Consider the following 26,458-nt stretch of genomic DNA (forward strand, 5'->3'; position numbering starts at 1 on the left):
CTCGATCCCCTCGGGCACTAACTTCCCACCTCAACCTCAGTTCGAATCCCTCTTGTGACACTGGCTTTTTTATCCCAACACAAAACCTTAATTAATTGTAGGATATTAATTGGTCAAGCGGACCACGAAAACTAGTGAACATTTTTTTTATTTCTCTGTACAAAATACTAAAGTACCTAAGTTCAAATACCGGCTGACGGCTATGCCATGCTGAAATATTTATTTTACACATATAAAAAAGCATAATATTGTATGTATAACATGTTTAGTAAATGTTTTTTTCATTCTTTCTTCTATTAATAATATATGTCAATTAAAATTATTATGGCTACAAATTAAATTAAAAGATCAATTCGTATGAAATGTCCAATAAGTAGGTGACATTTTTTAATCATTTTGACATTTTAATTTTCCCTCCTTTTTGCCATTTTTCAAATGTCGTGTAATCGGATTGGATTCTCGGGCNTCCTGGATATTAACACCAGAAGTTGAACGTTAGTAATGTTTTTCTGAAACCTACATCACACCAGACCGCATCTCACGATTTCTGAATAGTTATTAATTGGTCAAGCGGACCACGAAAAATAGTGAATTTATTTTTATACTTTACACGTTTATATTAAAATTTTTGTTATTATGTGTACTTTTTGTTTCGGTTTCTGTTCACATGGGAGAGTTTTTTCATAACTTTGTTGTTTGTTATGTTTATTCTTTTGGTTGTTTGTATAGATAAAATATTATATATCGTATTTTATTTAAAATTTCAAAATGTTTATTTTTCTGAAAATTTTAGACCTCAGTAAAATGATGAGTTGAAAGTAAGTTTATTACTAATGTAAGCTGTGTATAAATAGCAATTTAGAAATAAAAATCTGCATTTTTGTGCCTTCTGTAGAACCTCCTTACTAACCCTCTACACCATGATGTTTGTCTGGCTCAGTCTGTCAGGCGTTCTCTTTTACACCTAAGTGCATTTTCCTGCAAGAAGTGATTGTCTAGGTTAACTCCAGGAAAACGACAAAAGCCGTTACGAAAGTGATGAACACCATTCCAAACATAAAAACGTCTTCATGGACCGCAAATCATTCTATGCACTTCGTGTCAGGTGTCGCAACAATTTTTGCATCTGTATTACTCAACGTCACTATACCAAATACAGAATGGAATTTATCCTTACTACCGTTTAATTTTCAGTTTGACTTTACGGAGGGTTGGGCAAATTGCAGAAACCCGATTTGTTAACAACGATAAGACAACAAAATGAGATTGAACAATACACTTATGTCATTCAATGGAGAAATTTAATTAATATTTAATTGCTGCATCGCTATATAAAATTATTAAAACTAAATTTTCGCTCAATCACTTAATTTCCGTTTGTAAATAACATTCAAAATATTGAAATCACGTTTATTACTCTATAAATAAAGTATAAAAATCTAATTTGTATTGCAGAACCTTGTTGGGGCCATAAGAAACAAATTTTCGTGCGTATTCAGAATATCCTTTTCCTAACGGTATTTCAAAAAGAAGGAAAAATAAAAACTCTTTTGTAAAAAAACTTAAAGCCTCTATTATTTATATTTTATTGCCGTGTTGGAAGGGCAAAAAAGGTGAATTTTGAATAGTGTCAGACTAAAGTAGCCGAATGGCCTTGGTTCGACCCTCGTCTGCCGAAGAAAGTGAATGGTGGCCAGTTATTTTAAAATTCATGATATTCAAACGGTCCGGTAAGATTACTCTCAAGTTCGGAACGTCTTCTCTGATGATAATACCAAGATTTACGCTATAATGGCCAATTCTTCATCTATAAAACTCAAATGTTTACGATTATTGTAATTATTTCTCTGATAATAGCTAATAAATATATTGTACGTAGAATAGAGCCATGTATCTGTCCTAGTAATCAATATATCAGAATTCATATAATATAGTGTTGCTTTAATCGTTTACACCTTGAACAATATGATAAAAATATCCTAAAAGGCTCAGGAAGACAGAAAGCAACATGTGCAGTTTCGCGATTTAATTGTATAGCAATTTGCATCGTTCAGTGTCAGACTCACGCGATTTTTTCGCTTCCGAACTGATTTTGATGTGTGATTAAACTAAAATATTTAAGACGTTAAGTAATAATTATATTTGAATTTTTGTGTACAATGTGTGGTGATTAGTCACCGTTAGTCGATGATTATTCGGAAATCGTGAGATGCGGTCTGGTGTGATGTAGGTTTCAGAAAAGCATTTTCTTTACCGTGCCAACGTTTCGATCTTTACTGAGATCATCTTCAGGGCTCAAAGTGTTTGTTTTCTGTGTAATTGTGCCATTCTTGCGTGTCGTTGCAAATCCCAGGCCCTGAAGATGATCTCAATAAAGATCGAAACGTTGGCACGATAAAGAAAATGTTTTTCTAAAACTTACGTCACACCAAACCGCATCTCACGACCTCCAAATTCTAATAAATACAAATAACAGAAACACACACGCATGCTTGCACAACATCATAAATTTGCTTGTTTGGGTTAATGCGTTCTTGTTAATTTTTTTAAAATTNTTCGAATCCCTCTCGTGCCATTAACTTTTTTTCATCTCAACTAAAAACCTTAATTAATTGTAAAGTATTAATTGGTCAAGCGGACCACGAAAATAGTGAATTTAATTAACTTAAATTTTAATGCATTTAGGTTTATTCATATTTTGCATACAAAAAATAGGTTTAGTTAGAAAAATAAGACATTTAAAAATGGAATGTTTATTACCTAATTCTAAAAAATAATTGTTAAGTAAAATATCCAAAAGATAAAAAAACCAATAAAAAATGAAAAAAAAAAATGTTTGCCCTCTTTAATACTATTTCCACGTCTCGCACAAATCACGTTCATTAAACGCCTTTGCATTCCTTAAAATATTTTTTATAAAGTTCTGAGGTATTCTTTACCATATCAAAAACACACATTTTCAACTTTTCAAGGGTGGTTTTCGCTGACGTATTCATCTCTTGGTTCCATTGGGTTCAAATCTGGACCTCGGACTGGCCCCACTAAGCACTCAATTCCAACTTCATTCAGGAGGTCATCCACAATACGTGCTCTGTGGCGCCTGGCATTGTCCTGCATTAGCAAGAATCTCTAACCAATAGGGGGGGGGGGGGCAAATGGTGTTACATGTTCTTCGATTATGTCTTGTGAAGTTAGAAATCTTCCTCGAACAACCATGACCGGTGCGGGCGTCCAAGGAAATGCCACTCCAGAACACTAATGACCCTCCGCTTAATGTCACCATACAGCATATGGTTTGCTTTTCTTATGAGCTTCTTAATATGAAATTACGCCCATCTGAAGATTGCTAACTCTACCTCATCTACAAAGAGAGCACTGGTTCCCATGTGTACTGAACCTTGGCCATTTTCTGAGGTGTGTTAAGAAAGGGGTCCAAGAGCTTCTTCTTACATCCTGGACTTGTCTTATCAGATTTCTTATCTCATTCCTTCATCCCAGCCATCTAGCCAATCTAGCCGAAGGTCGTGGGTTCGAATCCCGCTCGTGACTCTGACTTCTTTATCTCAACGAAAAACCTTAATTAATTGAAAGATATTAATTTTTAATCTTTTTTTTCACTGTTATTAAAAGTAATTACTATTATTATTGTACTAGCAAAACCAGACTGCCTGTATAATTGTATATTTAATTACAAGAAAATATAGTGTTTTTCTATCTACATATTTTTGTTTTACGCTGTGTATTACAGCGTTTAATAAAATTTGACGTTCCTGGATATTAGCACCAGAAGTTGAACGTTAGTAGGAGCTACCATGAAGCCTTTGTTGCTGAGCGTAGTATTCTTGAGTTTGACTTTCAGTTCCGAGTTATAGTTCCGTTGATCAAAAAGCAGTTCATTCCTTGCATCATAAAAGCATTCTGCATATTCACGTTCTTGCTCTAATAGAAATGACTCTCGGTGTAACTGAAAATGCAATAGAAAAGAATGTCGTGCATTCATAGGAGTAAGAATAGGTACGTGGTTAGAAGGGAGTAAATTATCGTTTGATACTGTTATTTTTTTACATATTCATGAGCAAATGAGCAAAACAATACACAACGGCAAATTACTGTGTTGAAGAACTTGACACGAGTACAAGATCCATTACGCTTTTCCACTCTCTTTTTCAAGACATCCGAAAAAATGGTGGATCTAACAAAACTGTTGAAATTGATGAATCGGGTTATAAATATACCTGCAACAATTCGCAGAGAGCGAGAGAGAGAGAAAGAGAGAGAGAGAGAGAGAGAGAGAGAGAGAGAGGAGAGGAAGTAATAAAATAACAATACTAATAAGTAATTATTAACAGAAGTAGTAAGGTCAGAAGAATTGTTATGGTTGTATAATAAATATTGAGACATATAGATAGATAGGGAGAAAAAATTGGGTAGATAGATAATTAGAAGGATAAATATGTGTGAATATTGTTTTATTTGAAAATTCTTGCAAATTTAGGTCGCGAGCGATTTATCTGTGAAAAGTATGGACTACGAACGTCGCTTCACAACCTTTAGGAGAGAATGAAGGAGAAGTAGGGAGTGAGTGAGTAAGAGAGAAAGGTATATAGACAGATAGATGTGTAGAAAGATATGTTGACAGATAAACTTGTACAGAGATAGAAAGAATAGAATACAGTAGAATAGTGAGAGAGAGAGAGAGAGAGAGAGAGAGAGAGAGAGAGACAGATAGTCAGAAACAGGCAGACAGACAGACAGACGGACAGCCAGAAAGAGGGAGTTGGGTAGATAGATAGATAGAAAGATAATGTGTAGACAGATAAATAGAATAAACGGATGAATGAATATCGTTTTATTTGTTTACAAAAAAATCGCAAATTTAGACCGGGAGCGTCTTCTCATACATTAACGAGAAATTGAAGAGAGAAAGAGAAAGGGAAGAAGAGAGAGAGAGAGAGAGAGAGAGAGAGAGAGAGTTGAACCAGTGACCAAAGACAGTAATCCAACGTATTAAACCTACTTATATTAGAAAATGGGATCAAGTGTAATTTGGTTGCTTTTGAGGCGTAGCTTAGGCTAAACTCACAAGACGGCAGTACATTGAAAAATGGTTGATTTTCATCATTTCGAGCGTGTGTATTATTTTATAAATTTGAATTTGTCACATTGTTTATGTGTGACGAATTATTCCGTAAATTGACGGTAGCTATTAAAGAATTAATATCGAAATACAATTTATTGCGCTGAAATTGAATTATATTTTCTCGTTGGGCTAACACACAAGATGCACATAAATTCCTTAAAGAAAATGACTTCGTCTAAAAATACCACATAGCCATTCCCGTAAGAACAAGGTGTGGCGTGCCCGCTACTTTCACTGCACGGCAGAAGAATTACATTGTCCAAATATTTTCAATTTTTAAACTCTTAAGGAAAACGTGGATTTCTTTGCTGTGTAACTTCAATGTATAATGGTATTGACGAGTATAGGTCAATATATTTTTTCACCGGACCTTTTAATTCCGTCCGGGATACATTTGAACGGCTTGATCTAGAAAGGTCGTCGTGATCCGAGTCTCGGTGATTGGAGAAAATGGTACCCTTGCCGAAAGCGGTCTTTTGCCACACTGTCTAGGGTGGTAAGAGGTTGCCGGTTGACTACAGAAGCGCAAGGGACTAAGGTCAACTTGGACAGTCGTGCCTCTCCTTGGCATTTTGGAGGGGAGGAGAATGTCCACAGGCTTCGACATCAACGGCGAGTCCTATAAATCTGCCTATATTCATTACGAGCTCCTTTACTTTTTATGGATCTCACCACAAATTAACAGCTCTAATTTATTACGTGGAAATCATTGATTTGTCCACACTTCAAAAGATCATCAACATCAATAGATGTTTATTTTGATTTATATATATATATATATATATATCANGTTAATTTTATATCACGTTATGCTAGGCTTGCTGTCTAGAACTACCTACTGTTATCTAGATCTTGTAGATCTTTCTAGATAGGTAAATAGGTATAGAGAGAGAGAGAGAGAGAGAGAGAGAGAGAGAGAGAGAGAGAGAGAGAGAGAGAGAGAGAGAAAGAGTATATTCAAAGGAGAAAGTAAGAGAAGAAAAAAAGGAAGAATGGGGGAAAGAGGAAGGAAGTGAGTGAAAGTGAAAATGATAGTAAGAAAGAGGAAAGAATTAATGAATGGGGATTAATGTATCACCACTAGCTTTTTTTCCAGAAAAAGTTTGATTATAAGTCAGTGTTCTATGCTTTGCGATTTGCAAGTGTTGATTTTTATATCTAGTATTAATAAAGTGTACGGAGAGAGAGGGGAGAGGGAGGGAAAGAGAGAGAGAGAGACCGAGAGAGAGAGAGAAAGAGAGAGAGAAAGAGAGAGAGAGAGAAAAGAGAAGAGGTTTGGTGTTTTAAATTATATGTATAATTTAAAACAAGCTGTAAATTCTAGTCATTAATGTAACACTGTGATAACATATGGTTTTAATGTCAAAAATACCTAGTAAGAACAAAAACAGTTGGACTTGTAATTGTGTGAATTATTAGTTAGTAATTTATTTTAAAAAAATGTTATTATATATATAAATTATTGTTTTCGTCAATTGTTAATGCGAATAATTACTCATTACTTTACATAGATGTCTTGTTCACCATGTATAACCGAATGCTGGCCATGTGCTTCATAACCTAAACCAAAGCACTTTCATTAGTTTTTCCGATGAGAATTTTTTCTCTTCTCTCTTGGGGAAGTATGCATTGTTGATTTGATTATTGATTGTTAAATTTATATTAATTATGTATATTTTTTCTTAATAAATAGGCCCTGATGATGGCAACATAATGTTGCCGAAAGCTTGGTGATCCCAACACTTTCGTCTTTCTTTCACCAAGTAAAGACCTTAAAGCAGATAAACTCTACAATAATAAAATACTTATAAGTAATTATTAACAGTAGTAGTAAGGTCAGAAGTATTGTTTGAATAAAGTTAATAGAGACAATATTAGTTAAAAATTAATACGTAATAATATTACTAAAACAGTAATATTCATCATAATAATGGAGTTTATGTAATATTTCAATTGGATATATATAGTGGCTAAAATTATAATATAATTTGCTGTAGTAGGCAAGAAAGTCGTAATAGTAGTAAAACAATATTATAACACTACTTTCTCAAAGTGATAAGGATAATTAACTTGTGCAACCCGTTTTTCTTTTCCTTTATTTTATGTAAATTTCTTTTAAAGCTGTGCATTTCAGGGCCATTTTGCCGACGCTTCTCCTCACGGCTACCTTCAGAGAGTTTACAAACGACGGAAAATGGCCCCGAAATGCATAGTTGTAAAAGAAATTTACATAAAATAAAGGAAAAGAAAGACAGGTTGTTGAAGTCGATCATTCTCAGAACTTCCAGATAATAAAAAGGAAAAATAAGCAACAGAATAAAAAGGAAAAAGAAACATGATTATAACATGGAAAAAGTAATATTTGTATAATAATAAAAATTATATTAGTAATAAATTCTAGAATAATAAATCTTTATTTCTAGTAAGTTAAGTCATTGTCGGTATTTAGTAGTAGAGAAAGTGTCATAAAGTCATTTAACTAACAAGGATACCAATGTGAATTAGTTGTTGTAACAGTATTTTTAAGTAGTTGTAGTAGTAAAATTATAATGTGAGTTGTTACAGTTCGTTAGTAGCAGAATACGAAAATTTGTTCTCTATCGTAATAGTAGTATAGTTACTAGTAGTAGAGCCACTTAGTAAAAATGTATAAGAAGCCATAAAGACGGAAAATAGAATTTGTGGTTTAAATGGCACAAATATTACTTACTGTAAAATGTTGAAAGCAATCTGAGTGTTGCTGATAGTAGAAGTAAAGAAAATTGTATATAATTATTTTAACATTGGACAAAACAATTATTTTCGCGAATCCAAAATAATAGTTTTCGTGTTAATAAGATTATAATCTATAATGATTATAATCTTATAATCATAATAATGAATAATAATAATAATATAATGATTATAATCTATAATCTATATTATAATCTATAATTATTAATGGTAGAACAATTACTATAAAAGTTATGTAATTTATGTTAGTAGGTTTAATTACATAAGTAGCGTTAATTTTAAGGACAAGTTTATTTGTAAAATTAGCATTATATTGCTTCATTTTACTACTTTTTATTTAAAAGATTTAAAACAATTTCGACACAACATTTTTTAAAGATTATTCCCAGCTCATTGTCACTCGCATATTGTTCAAAAAGAATTCCTAGCCGACATTAACGAGATATATCCGGAACATGTGTACGTATTTGCAGACGGCTCTTCCATCGATGGCAAAACAGGTTATGCTTTTTTTGACCCTAAACATCAATACAAGGAACAACATTCGCTTCCAACTTCAACGTCTGTTTATACAGTAGAACTAATTGCGATATATAGCGCTCTCGATTACATACGAAAATTGGGTGATTCTAAATTTTGTATCCTCACAGACTGTCGAAAGTATAAATAACATTACCCCAGAATATAAATGCAGAAACTATATTTTTGCCCAAATCCGTAGGAAAATGCGACAAAAATCATGGGAAAAAGGGTGGCATTGTGTTGGGTGAAAGGGCATGCAGGCTTATGGCAAAATGAAACGGTGGACGCACTTGCAAAGGAGGCTGCAATATCAGGTCCAACCCTTGACATTAAAATTCCTAAAGATGACGGGAAAAACTTTTTTGAAAAGTTTTGTAGAAATCTGTGGCAAGAAAATTACAACGCATCAAATCTTGGCAATGCTTACAGGTCACTATTCCCTGAGCTCAAGAAAAAACCATGGTTTTCGGAAGGCGATAGCCCAGAAGGAATGTCAAAGGAGTTCTATTCTACTATTTTTAGACTGAAGACAAATCATGGCCTATGGGGTAGCTACAAGAAGAGAATCGGTTTGTCATCGTCTCCGAACTGTCCCACTTGCGATTACCCTTCAAATTCTTCCCACATAATTTTTGAATGTCCAGAATATGAAAATGAAAGAGACAAACTGCTAAAAAATCTGAGCAAAGTCCCAAACATTTCCAAACCAATAAACTTAGAATCTGTCCTAATAATCAATAATCCATCAGCTTTCAACATAATCTATGGATTTCTAAAGTCGATAAACGTTTCTTTTTGATTATCTTCAACCATGAAAATTTAGAAGATGAGAAGATGATGGAGCTGAATGAGTGGTGCGGGCGCGCGGCGGGGACCTGGCCCTGGTCGGCCGATCAAAGAGAAAACTTCATGGGTAATATGCCAGCGTAAAAAAAAAAGTTTCTCTAGTGAATAAATATTTAATGTATTTCATTTGTTAATTGGTGTTGGATATTTGTAACAGGATATTTCAGTTTTATGTGCCATAACATCATACGTTATAAATCGTAATAAAAAATGATAATTCATGTAATTCGAGTTTTATTTTTATAAAGTGGGGGAAATTTGTGTTAAAACCTTAGATTAAAGACAATTTCGTAAACCGAACTTCGTCCAAGGTATCTCGTAAAGAAAAATATAAACTACTTTATCCCACTTCAAACTTTGACTCGTTATTTTTCTCTGACCTTTTGCAACATCGTGTAAAAGTTTTATACGACTACATTGTGCAACGCCGTATTGTAAGGATTCTTAATTTTTTAACACAAAAATATACATACATACACAATTATCATAAATTTACGAAAACCGATTTGCAGAATCCAATATCTTCGCAGAACGGAGACCTTCAAAACTTCACACATGATTCAATGATGGTGGATAGAAAGAACGTTCATCGTTGAGAAATGCCTGAAGGTTAACTTACATTATGCATAGGCTTGTAAATTGATTTGACACAACGTTGTATCCAAAAATGGGCAAAATAAACCTATTTGGAAATCAACATTTTAAATTAAAATCCTATAAAAATTTGAAAAACAAAACAATTATGGCATAAAATTAATGTACCAACTGTAGTATATTTAAGATATAATTCGTTGAAACCAATCGTTCTGAAATTTGTCTACATGGGTCAACTAGTCATTTCGAATGTTTTTTAATCCATCTGCAGTTAGTCAGCCTTGTTCTGTAATCTACTTCAATTTCTTCTAATTTTATTGACTTTAAATTCTTATTTTGATTTTTCATATTTCTTTCTTCCCTTTTCACAACTTTTTATTGTTATTTTGTCCGTGTAGGGTCCTGAGGCTAAGGAGCTTGTTATCACTTCTCTTCCCAATTAAAAAAATCTTTTAACAATATACACTGAGAGGCAAAAATAGTGTTGACACTCGTATTTTTAATGAATACTTGCAATCCTTTCCTTATATTTTTTTTACGTTTACTCGACATTGCTGAAGAAAAATATAAGATATACCAAAACAAAAAATTAATAATTTGTTTTAATTTATTTATTTGTAGCCTATACATACTTGTACATAACACAAATGTGATCACAATTATATTGTTCACCGCTCGGTCGCAGCACCAACACCGATGCCAGCGCTGCACCTGGAGGACGCATGCCATGAGAAGCCAGCCAGTGCTGGCACTTATTTTAATGGATTAAGGGGCAAGGAGGTCTAGGGGCTATCGTCGTTTTAGGCGACATGGTGGATTCTCGGGATGGGATTATGTGGAGAGGGCTCTTGCGGTAGGGTGAGGATGGTAGGTTGGTATGAAATTTTTGTAATCGGGAATGGATCAGTTCGTGGACAAAAGGAACGTTGAGGTCTTTGTGGATAGTGAGGTTAGAGACGTAAAAAGAAGCTTCGACGATTTGTCTGAGGATTTTTCATTAGAAGGACTGGATACGCTGGATAATGGATGGTTTAGCGGAACCCCACAGTTCCACAACGTATGTCCAAAGTGGTCGCAGTAAAGTCTTGTATAAGGTCAGTTTAGTATTGATGGTCAATTTTGGTCCTAGTAGTCTGCGTAATTGTCCTAGTCTTGAGTTGTTGTTTTTTAAGTCTTGTGTGGGGATTCCACGTCAATCTGCTGTCAACGTATAGTCCTAGGCATTTGACTTGAGTGGAAGTCGGTCTTCATTGTTGATGTATAGTGCAGGGCAGGACTGCTTTTTCAAAGTGACCGTACATTGGATACACTTTTCTCCGTTTAATCTTGTCCTTCCCTTTTTCACCAACCTTCGATGTGCTCAAGGTGTTCTTGGATATTAGAGGTAGCTTGGGTAGGAGTCAAGTTAGAGGACAAAATTGCGGTGTCGTCCGCGTAGGTGGTAATGATGGTATTGGGGTGAGTAGGTAGGTCAGCAGTATAGATGGTGTAAAAGATAGGACCAAGGATACTTGTTTTATAATAAAAAATAAAACATTGAAAAACAATATTACAAATATGTTACTATAGAAACATTGAAGAAAATATTCAATGCAGTCTTGACTATTTCCTCCTCTTACGTTGATCACCGCCTGCATTCGACGTGGATTTTATGAGGTTTTGAATGTAGTGCTGTGGAATATTTTCATACTCAACCAACAGCGCCATTTTTTCAATTTCGACAAATTATCCGGCATCACTGGGCGGCTTGTACCCTCTTTGACAAATCATTCCAAATGAATTGGATAGGTTTTAAGTCGGGACTACAAACATTGGCTGGCCACAACAAACATTGAATTGAAGCCCATTCCAAGTAGTCACCAACGATCCTAGCTGTGTGGTGCCTTGTATTGTCATGCATAAAAATAAAACCAACGATCAATAAAATTAGTGGCATATAAGGAATATTAGGAAACACTCGATGAAAATCAAGTTTGTCGGAACTTCCATAGAAATGCCTGTCCAAACCATAACACTACCGGCATAGGTTCTCGGGAGTGAAAGGAGTTGCGGGGATATATCAATCTCCTGTTCTTCTCCAAACCCTCTCTCGTCCGACAGAAGACCTCAAACAAAACCTTGTCTCATTCGAAAACAAGATTTTAGTCTAATCTCAGACCAATTGATGTGATTTCTTGCGAAACTTAGCCGAGATGTTGTGTTCCTTGTCAGAAGTTCTGGACCAGGAGCAGGACTACTCACGTAACCAGCTTCTTAATGTCTTCGTCTTACCGAGCGTAAATTGACATTAACATTTCTCGTTCCTTGATCTCACAAGCTGTAGAATGTCGATTACGGAGTATATTCGAAACAATAAAACGATCATCTCCCTGAGATGTAACACGATAGCGACTTGATATATGAGTATCTTGGTGGCTATGAAAGTCCATTGGAACAATTGTTCTGGGTATAAGGACCCAGACCATACAGGCTTGAATTCTTCCATTTCCAGCAATGCTATGATTCTAACCGATTCTTTATCACTTCAAATCATCACTCAAACAAATATGAAACTTAAAAATAGTACAACATAAAATAAATGAAACCACCGGAGCGTTAGAAAGAAGCTTTACAGAAAGCCCACAAACAAGAGCTTGATGCTTGACTATTCAAAGATTTATTTACAAAATCCAAATGTAAGCACAAGTTGGCGGGTTTTTATGTATTTTCTCCTCTAATCCATTAAAACGACCAAACATTGTTGTAAGATAATCAATAAAGGATTGGCTAAGAAAAATTAAAAATATTAAGGGTGTGTGGTGATTAGTGACCGTTAGTTGATGAATATTCAGAAAACGTGAGATGCGGTCTGGTGTGATGTGGGTTTCAGAAAAACATTTTCTTTATCGTGCCAACGTTTCGATCTTTATTGAGATCATCTTCAGGGCTCAAAGTGTTTTTTTTTTCTGCGTAAGTGTGACATTCTTCCGTGTCGTGTTGAGAGAACAAACACTTTGAGCCCTGAAGATGATCTCAATGAAGATCGAAACGTTGGCACGATAAAGAAAATGTTTATCTGAAACCTACATCACACCAGACCGCATCTAACAGTCTCTAAATAATCAATATTAAAGGTGGCGACTTTTTTTGCCTTGCAGTGTAGTAAGAGAAACACATTTTTGTAATACAGTTAAATAGATTGATTTAAATTTCTTCGTCCATGTTTTTACTCATGTACTCCCTATATTTTTACGACTTTTACGCCGTTTGAGTCTTTTAGTTTTTTAAATACATATTTTATTTGTAGCGTTCTTCATGTAAGCAGAATCTAGGTAAAGAATCATATAGTTACCTTTCCTTATATCGGTCCTTAGTATTTTTATCTTTTCTAGTTTTCAAGAAAATATCGTTCTCAAACATCATAGGATTCTGGGGCTATAAATATGGCTCAATGCAGCTGTTAGCTATGTTTACGTTGTTCTTAGCTCATTTTACTGCTGTTCTTTACTGGTTTTCCAAATTAGTATTTCTTGATACTTTATTACAAACTTATTAATCAAGCAGTTTCTTAGGTGGTTAATCAATATTAGTAAAGCCTGGAATATGCTAATCATATCGCATATTGTAAAAATCTGTTTAGAAAGCTTTAAAAAAGTTTTAAAATGTTATTAATAATAACTATATTATTATAATTTGATACTATTGGTATTCTTATTTTTCTTCAACAGTTATTATTAAAAATTTATTATTTACGTTATTACCCACTTTATTTCACAGACTGAGACAACAAAAATCACACTTTCATAATAAGTATTGCTTTTATTTTCGTAAATTGATTTCGAAAGGGCAACACCCAGAAATCTATTCATGTAAATTAAAAAAAACTTTTTAAGAATGTGTGCTTTTAGGTGTCTCTGGAATATCTTGGGTAATAAGATAAAAAATAAAAAAATATATCTAATTTTGTTTTCTTCTTTTTTCGGGCTGTTTTTCATTTACTTCATTTGGGATATGTTGGAACTAAACAGACCCACGTCCTTTTTATATGTTTTATTGAAGAGGTCGATTTCGGGAGCAATCGCCTCCGCCTCATCAGTCTTGGGTTTTTGAAATGTCCAGGTTTACGTATTATTTTACAAAGCAATGTGGTTTTACATTTAACTGCCTACAAAATATAATTAAATTATGTTAAAATTATGTTAAAGACATTGTTTTGTAAAATAGTATATAAACCTGCACACTTTAAAAACTCAATACTAATGAGGGGAGGCGGATGCCATCTTAAATAAAATAAGTAAAAAGCACATGGGTCTGATTAGTTCCAAATGAAGTAAATGAAAAAACTATTTGCTTTTTGACGATAAATGTCAAAATTATGGAATGAATTTATGTATTTTTATAATTCTTGAACGAAAATTGCTTGGTACTTTAAAGCAGCAATTTGCCAAATGCCCCTCTTGGTCCTTCGTTCTTGAACTTTAATAATAACTGTTCATCTTCATAATTATTGCATTTGTTTCAACTTCAACCTATAACGACCAAACCAATTGAAGGCTTAGTGACTTTTATTTTTTACTTTTCTGCTAACGTCTTCTACATTTTACTTTTTCATCGAGGAAAAACGTGTATAAGTTGACAAAACTAACGAAATTGTACAAATTATTTTTTTGTCAAGATGAAAAATTTTGATTGAAAAATAAACACTTTGCATACAAATGAATCCCTCATGCAACCTTGTTTACTTTCCGAATGCCTTTGAATCTACTGTGATGGGAAGCGCAAGGCCGGCTATAATTTATCCGTCCTACCGCAAAAAAAGAAAAGGTTTGTTCCATTGGTAAAAGTAAAACAAGAAGTGTCATTAAATGGCGTTAATATTTCCTCTCCCAACAAAACCGTTGTTCGAATTTCGACTTATTGCGAAACTTGAAAAATGTCAAATACGAGATTATTTGTGCCAACGGTCCAATTACCATAACACAACAATGAATCGGCTCAAATAAAAAAAGACTATCGTGGCCTTTGGATTTGGAAAGTCTTTTGTTGTAAAAGGTTTACCGGGGATCGGACACATTATTGAAATCGTTTCTTTCAACAAACAATAGACACTAAAATTAAATATAAGCAATTTTACCGATGAATAACTTCGGGCAATGATCAACATTTTACCTTACCGGAAGCTGAGATTTAGAAATCAATATCGTCTTTACTTGAATTGTACAAATTCAATCTCTTAATAAAAAGAGATCTTTTTTCTTTGAAAAAATAAAAAATAATGAAGAAACCTGATATACCACACAATATTATTCAATAACTTTCAATTAATGCAAGGTTTTTAGTTGAGAGAAAAAAGTCAGTGTCACGAGCGGGATTCGAACCCACGATCTTCGGCTTCATACGCCGCTGCTCTACCACTTGAGCTATCGTGACCTGAATCTACTCGGACGCTACCTTCCCATCTCAACCCCAGCTTTTGAATTTTCCCTCCTTTTTGCTATTTTTCAAATTGAAAAGGTGGGGTTGAGATGGGAAGTTAGTGCCCGAGTGGATCGAGGTCACGATAGCTCAAGTGGTAGAGCAGCGGCGTATCTAGCCGAAGATCGTGGGTTCGAATCCCGCNTCACTACGTCACATACTCTTTTCTGCGGGGTGATAACTTTTCTTCTTTTCGGCGGCACACATACTCATGTACTCCTTGAACCACATGTTACTGATTAAATGTATTTTATTTATACACATGACTTCAACGTGTGTGCTTGTTATTCTTAAGAAACAATGTTCATATTAGAATTAAGTGTCGGGTTCATAGTTTTAAATTATTAACATATTTGGCGTCTATTAAGAATCTAAAATCAAATCCCCCAGTGGGTGTAAGTGATAAATAAATGTTGAGCAATTCTTTGTAACATCAGAGACATCTTTATCGGATGCATGTTTCATTCGCTTTGCTCCGGCGAAATGTCTTTCACAATCAAAAGTCTTTTTTTCTACTTCTTCATTTTTTTACGAGTTCTTCCCTTTATTTTCTAACGGTGCTGACTTCTTGTTCGGTGATAGGAGTCGTGGGTGGAGAGAGGACTACTTGCTTAACAGAGAATCCCAACACGTAAACGTGGGATCAGGGCCTAACCTTTCTTCGCCAATCGACGACGGGCGAAAGGCCCACACCTCAGCTAAAACGACCTCAACCCGGCCGCATCTCACGTCGGTTTTCTCCACTAATCGACTGTGTCGCATACCCAGTCACTCACTAAAACTACTTCTCGCAAGGTCGAAAACATAAGACGCTATACAATGAAATATCCATACACTGCGCAATTATTTAAAGTGTATGACTTAACGGACGTGTAAACTATTTTCTTATATTCAATTAGCCGCAAAAGTCGAGGGGTTCGAATCCCACCCGTAACAAATTTTCCATTTCGAAAAAATGTGTATAATTAGTTGAATATAGTTATAATTAATAATAATAAAAATTGGTATTCACTATTTTTTACTGGAGAGTTTTCAATATTTTAATAATATTTTACATAGAAAATACATATATCAGTTTCTTTTTGATGTAAATAGCAAAACAATGTCGTTATTTTTTCATGAAAATCTGTTCGTATTTACAAAAATTGTGATAAAGATTGTAATAAATTTATATGATATATTTTCGAAAAATCGACGTTTCTTTAAAATTAGCTCTCTCCTCACGATGATCCACGCCAATTTTAAATTTGACGCATTACACGTTGTAAATAATGTTACAGATTGTAATAAATATATTAAATAATTAATCCCCGATTTTATTGTACAATTCCTACAAAAAATTCAGTAAGGCATTAAATATGAGAGATATAAATTAAAACATAAGACTAAACTTTAAGGTAAGGCTTTTTGCAAAATAACAGTTAATATTTAAGAAATATTTATACCAAAAATCAATTTTTTAAAGTAAAATTTGATTTTGGTGACGATACTCTTTGGTTTTTGTGGGCATAACTTTCTCACTTTCTTCAGTTAAAAAAAAGAAAAGAATTTAAAAAATCATTTATATTTTTCATATTTATTTTATATAATGTTATTTATTTCTTTTAAGTTTAAAAAATGCTTACCCAAGTTACATTACTTTCCGAGATGTGCTCCAAAAACAAACAGTTTATATAAAAATTCAATCAATTTTACTATTTGAAACATCAGTTTAAATTTACTGTAAAATTAGAAACTGCTGAAAATTACATTGCCTCTTTTGAAAATAAAAAATTTAGAAAAACTTTCAAAATAAAATTAAAAATAATAACAATCATGATACAGTCGCTTTACATCCAAATTAATATGGTATTACACAAAAGATGAGTGTGTTTTATGCTAAAAAAATAGGACGATTACAGTTTTCTTTTAATTTGTTTTTCATAAGTTAAATTAAATTGAATTTGAGATTTTTCCCAGTGGAACATTTTTAATTTTGAGGCAATTGTCACAAAACCAAATCTCTTTTGCATAAGGTTCTATCGTCTAAATACCGTATTAGATATTTCTACTATTGATATTACATCATTATTTCTGAGTATATTAATGTAAATTGGAAAGTATGCCGAATCTCGCAATTCTCACTTTCTCATCTGTCTGTGCGCCCGATGGATCTGCAGATACCCCGCATCAGGCCTGATTGCTAATGAGACACTGCCGTTAAATTATTTTAATCTTATACGATATTCACTACGGGATTATTTTTGTAACGAAGAAGCCAAGAAAAGGCGGTGAAGTATGTTAACTAAGCTGATTTTTTTTTTTAAATTTAGATTTCCATTGTTACTTTAATAACTGAAAATTTTAGAATTTGCGGAAATCCTTTGGATAAACAACAAGAACGAAAGGAAGAGAACAGCGGGGATTAAGAGAGGGAAGTAGAGAGGGGAGAAAGAGAGATAAAACGACAATTTAGCGAGAAAAAATAGAAAAACAAAACAATAAATAATGAGCTTAATAAAACGATTTAATAACACAAAAAAAGGTAGGAAACAAAAGAGAAAGATAGATAGATAGATGGAGAGGGAGATAAAGAGTTGAATGAAGAAGGTACGAAAATAAGATGGAAAGAGAAAGGAACTTTTCATTTCTGTTCTATTTCCATCTTATTTTCTTAATTTCTTCCTTCAAAGACTTTCTCTCTCTCTCTCTCTCTCTCTCTCTCTCTCTCTCTCTCTCCCTCCCTCCAGCTATCTGCCGCTAAAGAATAAAAAGGGTTAAAAAAAATTGAAATATAGAGATACAGAGAGAATGAGATAGCTAAGCATAAAAAAAGAAAAGAAAGAAAGTTAAGGAAGGTAGAATAAGATAATAATTAAGAAAATAATATGAAATCAGAAAGTAAAAAAAAAATGTGCAAAAACGTAAAGGGAAAGTGAGATAAGACAAAAGAGAAGGCAGTAATATAGAAAATATATTAATAGATATGCACACAATGAAGAGATAGTAAAGAGAGTGTACTCAATACCGATAGATGCTGGAAACCATTTTTTTTAAGCTACACCGGCCTCTATACTCATCATAAATGTGTAAGGTTTAATGCCAAATAAAAACTGTTAATGAAATATGATATTATTTTTAATATTATGTTTGATTTAGTACTTATTGTTTTTTAACAATTCACGGTCTCTCAGTAATTCATTCTGTCTCTCACTATTTTTTCACACACTCTCTCCTTTCTCTGTCCCTCTCTCTCTCTCTCTCTCTCTCTCTGTCTATCTATCTATCTCTGTCTTTCTCTTTCTCCCTCTCGTTCTCATTTTTACCTATCTATCTTCCTATCTCACTCCCTAACTATCTATCTATCCATCTATATATCTCTCCCTCTCTATCTGTCTAACAGGAGGAGGTTCTTTTCACCATACGCAACAAAATACCTCCTATAAACCCATGTCCAAATCTCAACGGTAATGAAATACATGACTGGAGAATTTGTTGAGAATTTTGCAGCCAGAGAATGAACAACAGTTCATAGCAAAATATTCTACAAGGAGCAAAATACAACCAACAATTTCTACACATTATTCGATAAAATTTACTAGTCACTAATAAGTCCGAAACGTTGCCAATAATACAAAAAAAAAAACTCATGAGCTGCTGAGTCGTTCATTCTCTGGGTGCCACCCTGACCAATTCTCCAATCACGTATCCACTATCGGGCCGACAAGAAACACCAACGGTAATGATGTAATTTTAAGTTTTGGATTTTTTGACTTAGATCCACTAAACTGCTTATGCCTCAGAGGTACTGACTGTAGAAAAATCTGATTCTGTTGGAAGTAGCCTCCTTGGCTCACACACGCTCGAGCTCGCCTTCTAATTTCTAGCCCGCTGACTACAAAGTTCGACGCAGATTCCCCGTCACGTTTTCGATTCTTGCGATGAGGTCATCTAACGAATTAAATTCTTTTCGATAAACATCGGTTTTGAACTGTGCCCAAACGAAAAAATCAAGGGGGTCCAAATCGGATATTCATTCTGAACCACCCCGTCTTTCAGATACGGTCGGACGGCTCATAATTAAAACAAGAGCAATTAATACAAGAGACGCAAGGAAAAATTGAGCGTGCCGGCAATCTTCCCTCACTTCCCATCAACATTCTTTCTGAAGCTTTCTCCGAATCATGTTGAGATCAAGGTCCCAGAAATTTTCCAAAAAGTGTACCTCAAGCAACATCGTAAGTCCCAGAAACATCAGCGAAACCACTAGATGAAACTTCAGCAATTCCTGTCACTCTACTACCAACCATCAAAACAATGTTTATAAGTTATCGTATAGTCTTGCAGCAAAATTTCCTTCAGGGGTATAAACCAGATCCATCTGAAGGCATAAGCTATTTAGTGGACCTAAGTGGAAAAACACTGACATTACTTCTTTACCGTTGAAATTTGGATAGTATTCATACAAACTTTTTGTTGCGTAGAAACACCTGAAACTTTATCCTAACTCTAGTTATCCCGTATATCTATTTATGTACCTGTATATCTCCATACCTATCTCTTTCCCTAACGTTGTGCCAATCGACCTATATATTTATTCTTTTTTATCTATCTGTCTATATATCTGGTCTATATTTATATATATATATATATATATATATATATATATATATTGTTTCCTACTCTTCTAGTGAGTTAGCCCCTGGGCTTCTTCGTCATAATCGTTCCTTAAGTTGGTCCCAAATGTGCTCGATTGTGTTCAAATCTAGACTTCTAGCTGGTCACACCAAGCACTCAATTCCCACCTCATGCAGGTAGACATCAGCATAAGTGCTCAATGGGGCCTCTGGCATTAACCTACGTTAGCAAGAACCTCTCACCAATGTGGGGACGTAACGATTGAAATGTTGCGGTAGCAAATAACCTTTAGGACAAATTAAACTTATCTTTTCCGATACCTAATCAATTGCATGCTCCAAGGCCCCAAACAGGTAGGATCTTTGGTGACTACTTAGAACGGGCTTTAATTCAATGTTCAGAATGAGGTACGGCAACGAGTTCTCGGAAATCAGAGAGATACAAGCCGGTCTCCCACATGGGAGCATTCTCGGTCCCAACCTTTACACTGCTGATCTACCTATACACCCTAATACCGTCATGACGACCTACGCGGACGATACCGCAATTTTGTCCTTTACCTAGAATCCTATCCTACCTGCAACAGAAGACCTTCAGTATATCGAAGACAGATATATCTCTTTATTGTTGATTACAATGGAGAACAAGACTTAATAAAGAAAAATGTACGTTTACTTTAAGAAAACTGTCTTGTCCTCCATTGTACATCAACCATAAAGAGATACCGACTGTACCTGGACGGCAGACTGTCATGGAATCCTTATAAAAAGCTTATGGGACAACAGCTCAATAGAAGACTTGGAAACTAAGAAGAGTTCTAGCGACCACTTTGGACATACGGGTGGAACTGTATCGTTCTTCCTAGATCTCCAACATCCCCAGCGCATCCAATCCTTCCAATTAAAAGTCCTCAGACCATTTGTCAAAACTCCCCATTACGTCACTGACCTCACTGTCCACCACGACCTTAACATTCCTTTTGTCAACGAGCGATCCGTTCCCGATTCCAAAAGTTTCATACCAACATCTCGATCCATTCTAAACAAACTGCCCAGCTCTTTCTACACATTCCCATCCCGAGAACCCGTCACGTTGTCTTAATCGACGATGGCCTCAAAATCTCCTTGCCCTTAATCCCTCACACTGAGTGCCAGCATTGGCTGGTTTCTCATGGCAAGTGCCCTCCGGGTTATTAGTCTTAGGCGTGTGACCATGTGAAAAACATTTTGTAGTCACAATTTTTGTCTCTACCAATATGTAAAGGGTACAAATAAAATAATTTAAAAAATATTCAATGGTTGCAGCGGCCAGCAGTAGTCCCGACCTAAACCTTAAAAAATACTTTTGGGACGAGTTGTCAAAGAGGGTAAAAAGTCGCCCAGTGATGCCAGAGAATTTGCAGGAATTTAAAAATGGCGGTGTAGGAGGAGTATGAAAGTATCCCACTGCACTACAATCAAAACCTAATAATATCGATGCCTCGCCTAATATCGAATGAAAACACAGCGATCAACGCAAGAGGAGGAAATACTGTACTGAATTTGAAATTTTCTTCATTGTTTCCTTACCAACATTTTTAGTAACACTATTTTCCTCAGTTAATTTTTTAATTTAGCTATATCATATTTTTCTTTAAAAATATCTAGTAAACAACACAAAATAAAAATTATAACGATTGCAAGTATTTACTAAAAATGTTACGTTTCATGGTTATGGGCAAAAATGACTTAAGAATTCAGTAGAATTCGAACCATTGCTGAGTTGTGACTGGCTTGGTATAAAAACGCTCCATTCGAAGAAATATCCAGCCCCCTGACTCTAAAAATACTTGTAGAAGAAGAGTTATTCTCCCACATTAAGAGTACATCATGCGAAATTGACACACGTCTATTTACTTTTTGGTCAAAGCGCGAGTAGTTTGTCGACATGCAGAAAAAGTGTGCTGTATGTGCTACATCTCATTGAATCATTGAATTCACTTCCTAAGCTCCATATATGTAGATCCGTACGAATGCCACCTGACTGTGGAAACACGATTGTTTTATTTCATATAGTAGTGATAGTTTTGTGACCCTAGCGTGTGAGAGAGTATTTATTAGCGAGAATGTGTATTGTGAGAGGGCCGATATAGTGACTGTACGGGTATTGAGAAATATCGAGTACTTCAATACCCAAACTGATCAAAGTTTATTAAAATAAGTAAGAACGTATTTAAGAATGCGTGAGAGTTAAGTTGGGCGCTGAAGTGACCTAAGCTGTTGATAGCCCCTGGAGTTCAACCTAGGCGGCTGGACAGAGAAGACTGTGGTCTGAGCAGGGGCGGCCGGCCAACGTATGGTTAATTTATATTTTTTAGTATAAATACAAAACCTTACTTCGAACAGTTACACGCTTTGACAAAATAAAATAAACAAAACAAAAATATCTGGCAACAATAACAATTTTAATTACATTGCAATTATTTTTGTAAATAAATATATTAATTTGTTGTATTGTAAGCATTTATTTTTTTTTTGCCTTTAGGTTCACATTATTTTCATATATTTTTATAAACACTTTTTCTTTCTAATCTAATTTTTGTTTGGATTTTATTTTCACATTGCTAAAAACTATTGTGTTTAGTTTCATATATCGCACACCCACACGAAAAATGATGTAAGTTGAAAAATTCTAAAAACCGGATTATTTAGTTCTTTTGAAGTATTCGGATGTTGATGCTACAGAAAAAAATGACACAACGTAGATGGATTCTTACTGCTAGGCAGCACATTGGAATCGGCAGGAACGCACTGTCACCATTCACGAAAAGTGGCATATCTTAATTCGGTGTCGAGCTTTATAGCATTCTTGTGAGTATTTACCCGCAAAAGTGACACGGTTGTTATAATAACCGACCATTCTTATAATAACCATTATTCCTGCGTGTCAGGGAATCAATAATTTCAATTTGGAGCATTGATGATTCATTGTTTGTTCATTTCATTAACCATACGTTTGTTCATGTTCATTTGAATATTTTTTGTATATATATATATTAAATGGTTAGGGATGGGCCCCCCTTGGGCCCTCCGAGATAGCCGAGTGGGTTTCTCAATAGCCTCCCGGTATAGATATATCTACGATCCTACGGGTTCGAATCCCACGAGGGTAAATTTCACCCACCCTGGGAGTCGTAGCCTACAATGTGTAGAACTACGGCGACGACGGGTGGTATAGTGTGGTTTGAGGCTCGAGACCCCGAAACGGCTCACCTCGAGTTCTCATCCACGGCCCTTTTCTCAATCCGGGTTCCTTCATTCTATCCTGTGACCCCTCCCAACTCTTGGTTCCAAGGGGGGTATCCGGGCACATAATAAAGGTGCAGCCCAGTGGGCGTGGCAACCTCTCTGAAGCACAAGCTGTACTCGTGTCGGCCAAGGGTCGGCATGGGCGGCGGGTGCCTTAGCAGAGTCACACGAGGGCCAGTGCACTATATCCTGTCTGCACAGACGGGGGAGGGTGTATGGCCATCTGTACCACGGGGTAACTAAACTTTCCAAATTCAGCCCTAGTTACACTAATGGAATGGATTCGTGGTGGCGCGTGGTGACGCCTCTGGCGGGAACTTAGGCAGAGGCTGTCTTCTATCTGTGACCTTCGTGAAGCTTGAATGCGTGAGTAAGGAACGGAAACGGGTAGTGAATCGGTATCTCGATCTCGAGTATACTTTGCATTGTTGTGCTTATGACCGGCGTGGTACCCTTGGGGAAGCGAAGGATCGGACCACCTAGGCTGAGCCGATGGCGTCCCTCGAATGCGCATGTTAGGTGTAGGCTGAGCTCGATAAGAGACTTTACCGTAGGCGGTGCTCATCTAGGGTGTGGTTAGCAATTCCACTTTAAACTACGCTAGGGGAGCCCCTATACTAAGGGAGATAGAATGGCCTTCTCCATTTAGAGAGTACGCGGGAGAACAGGATGATGTATTTCGGCCTGTTAGTCCTTTGCGTGCGGCATACGACCCGATGTACAATGCGGGCCCGACCATTCGGAGTGGAAAAGCGGAGAGCGAGGTTGTCTCGGCCCTTAGGGGCTGGGGCGCCTCTACACCAATGCTGCGGCGGTAACGGTCGTAGCGGAGGTGCGTCAGCTCTCATCTTGAGAATCAAAACGTCCGATAAGGCCGAATAGGCCAGGTGCGGACGTTAATTGTCTTGTGACGAAGAGTTCTCGGGAACCTCATATATATCAAATATATGTAAAAATGACTTTCACATCAACCAACAACAACATGATAGAAACTGTCATCAATAATGATAATGAGGTCGTCAGCATTCAAATTCCACATCATTGGAAACTATTTTAAAGCAAAATTTTATAGATAATGGATTTTCTCGTTGCACTTTGATAACGGGTAATGAGAAGAAAAGTTTGACCTATAATGTTCATAGTTCTGACTGTTCAGATTTCACTAACCAATCTGGATAAGCATGAAGGCTCAGGATCAAAGTTGCGGGCCAAAAATGTCAAAATATTGTAAATACTCAATTACCACAATTATATTTTGTGCGAAGAAAGAAGATTGCACGTACTTAATTGAATCTAACAGCATTCCTAATTCTTACGGTGCGGTGCGTTTTTGTCTTCATTGAAAGAATTATTTTAGTTTTCAGTATTAGAAATATCGAACACTTTTCCACTCGCGAACACTCCGTATGGTAAGTGTTGTGTTGTTTTATGTCTTGAACAGCCAAGCTTTCGACCTGTTTTAAGATCTTCATCAGGGAACATATTAATTTCACATTATGAAAAACAATTGTTAAAACCATTGTACAAATATGTTTTTCGTAATGTGAAATTAACATAGGACCTGATGTTGATCTTAAAATACGTCGAAAGCTTGGCAGAAAGAATGTGTGGTGATTAGTGACCGTTAATCGATGATTATTCAGAAATCGTGAGATGCGGTCTGGTGTGATGAAGGTTTCAGAAGAACATTTTCTTTATCGTGCCAACGTTTCGATCTTTATTGAGATCATCTTCATGGCTCAAAGTGTTTGTTGTCTGCGTAATTGTGCCATTCTTGCGTGTCGTGTTGAGAGAACAAACACTCTGAGCCCTGAAGATCACACCAGACCGCATCTCACGATTTCTGAAAAATCATCTTGGCAAAAAGAATTTATTTCATTTCTTTTATTTTAATGTCATTCTTAATTGGAATATTGTTTTTTCATTTTTTTAACAGTGTTGTCTTTTTAACTTTTCATTATTTTATAGTTTCAACGAATTTTTGAATGTTTTAATTTTACTACATTTAACAATCAATAAAACCTTTATCTGAACAATTAATTTTCTATTTTAAATTACTAATTCTCCCTGACTCCAAGAGGAAAGCACATTTGGGCCAAAAATAATCTTAGTAAAATTTACTACATGGATATTTATGACTGTTTGTAAGGTTTGCATGTTGTCTGTTAGTATCACAGAAAATTAATACCCTTACATTCATTGACCACCATTGAGCAAACAAACTAACTTAAGTTACTGAGTTATATGTGCAAGAAAAGTTTCACAACTCAAAAACGGGTAGTTTTACAGGTTGTACAGCTGAATTTTTTAAAGTTTTGTGTTTTCGCTTAAATCTTGAAGAAACGAAAGACAATATTGATGAATCATAACAGTTTTTATTGCCAACAACCGTGCGTATACTTAAAACATAAGAAAAAAATATGTAAACTTCCATCTGTCACTCCTGTAAAATTTTCTTTTTTTCAGTTGTGATTTTATTTGATTTAATTTTTTATATACCTTTGTCAACTCAAATTCATTGTAATAAATCAACATGATATTTTTACAAAAAAACAAATCAAAACAAAAAATAATTATCTGTGCTACGAAAGAAATATTGAAAATCAAAATCTAAAAAGACGATGCGGTTATTAATGTACGTAAAAGAGATTTAAGAGGTAAAGAATGAAAGGGGCAGAAAGAGAGAGAAAAGAAGAGTACCGAGAGAGAGAGGGGGAGAGTGAGAGAGAGTGAGTGATGGGAGAGAGACAGACAGAGACAGAGATAGAGTGAATAATAGAACCTATAGTGAATAAAACTGTCTAAAAGCCAGACAAATGAATTATATCAGATATATGCAGTTTTAAGACCTAAAGAAAGAAAGAAGGAATAAAAACCTTATGTGTGTGTGTGGGTGAGAGAGATAGATNCAGTCTAAAAGCCAGACAAATGAATTATATCAGATATATGCAGTTTTAAGACCTAAAGAAAGAAAGAAGGAATAAAAACCTTATGTGTGTGTGTGGGAGAGAGAGAGAGAGAGAGAGAGAGAGAGAGAGAGAGAGAGAGAGAGAGAGAGAGAGAGTGAGAGAGAAATGAATCGGAAAATATACCGATGAACAGAATATTGAGAGCCAATAGAAAAGTGCCACAACCCAAAAACAGGTAGTTTTTACAGGTTGTACAGCTGAATTTTTTAAAGTTTTGTGTTTTCGCTTAAATCTTGGAGAAACGAAAGACAATATTGATGAATCATGACAGTTTTTATTGCCAACAACCGTGCGTG

At 35.2% G+C, this 26,458-nt stretch overlaps 1 non-coding gene across 1 annotated transcript; it reads right to left on the minus strand.

The window, feature by feature from the left end:
- Positions 1–15,171: 15,171 nt before the first annotated feature.
- On the minus strand, positions 15,172–15,244 carry Trnah-aug. Its single transcript has one exon. It is a non-coding gene; the product is annotated as a tRNA-His (tRNA).
- Positions 15,245–26,458: the final 11,214 nt, after the last annotated feature.

Source organism: Cimex lectularius, unplaced genomic scaffold (assembly GCF_000648675.2).
Source record: "Cimex lectularius strain Harlan isolate CLEC.00 unplaced genomic scaffold, Clec_2.1 scaffold186, whole genome shotgun sequence".
NCBI classification, from domain to species: domain Eukaryota; kingdom Metazoa; phylum Arthropoda; class Insecta; order Hemiptera; family Cimicidae; genus Cimex; species Cimex lectularius.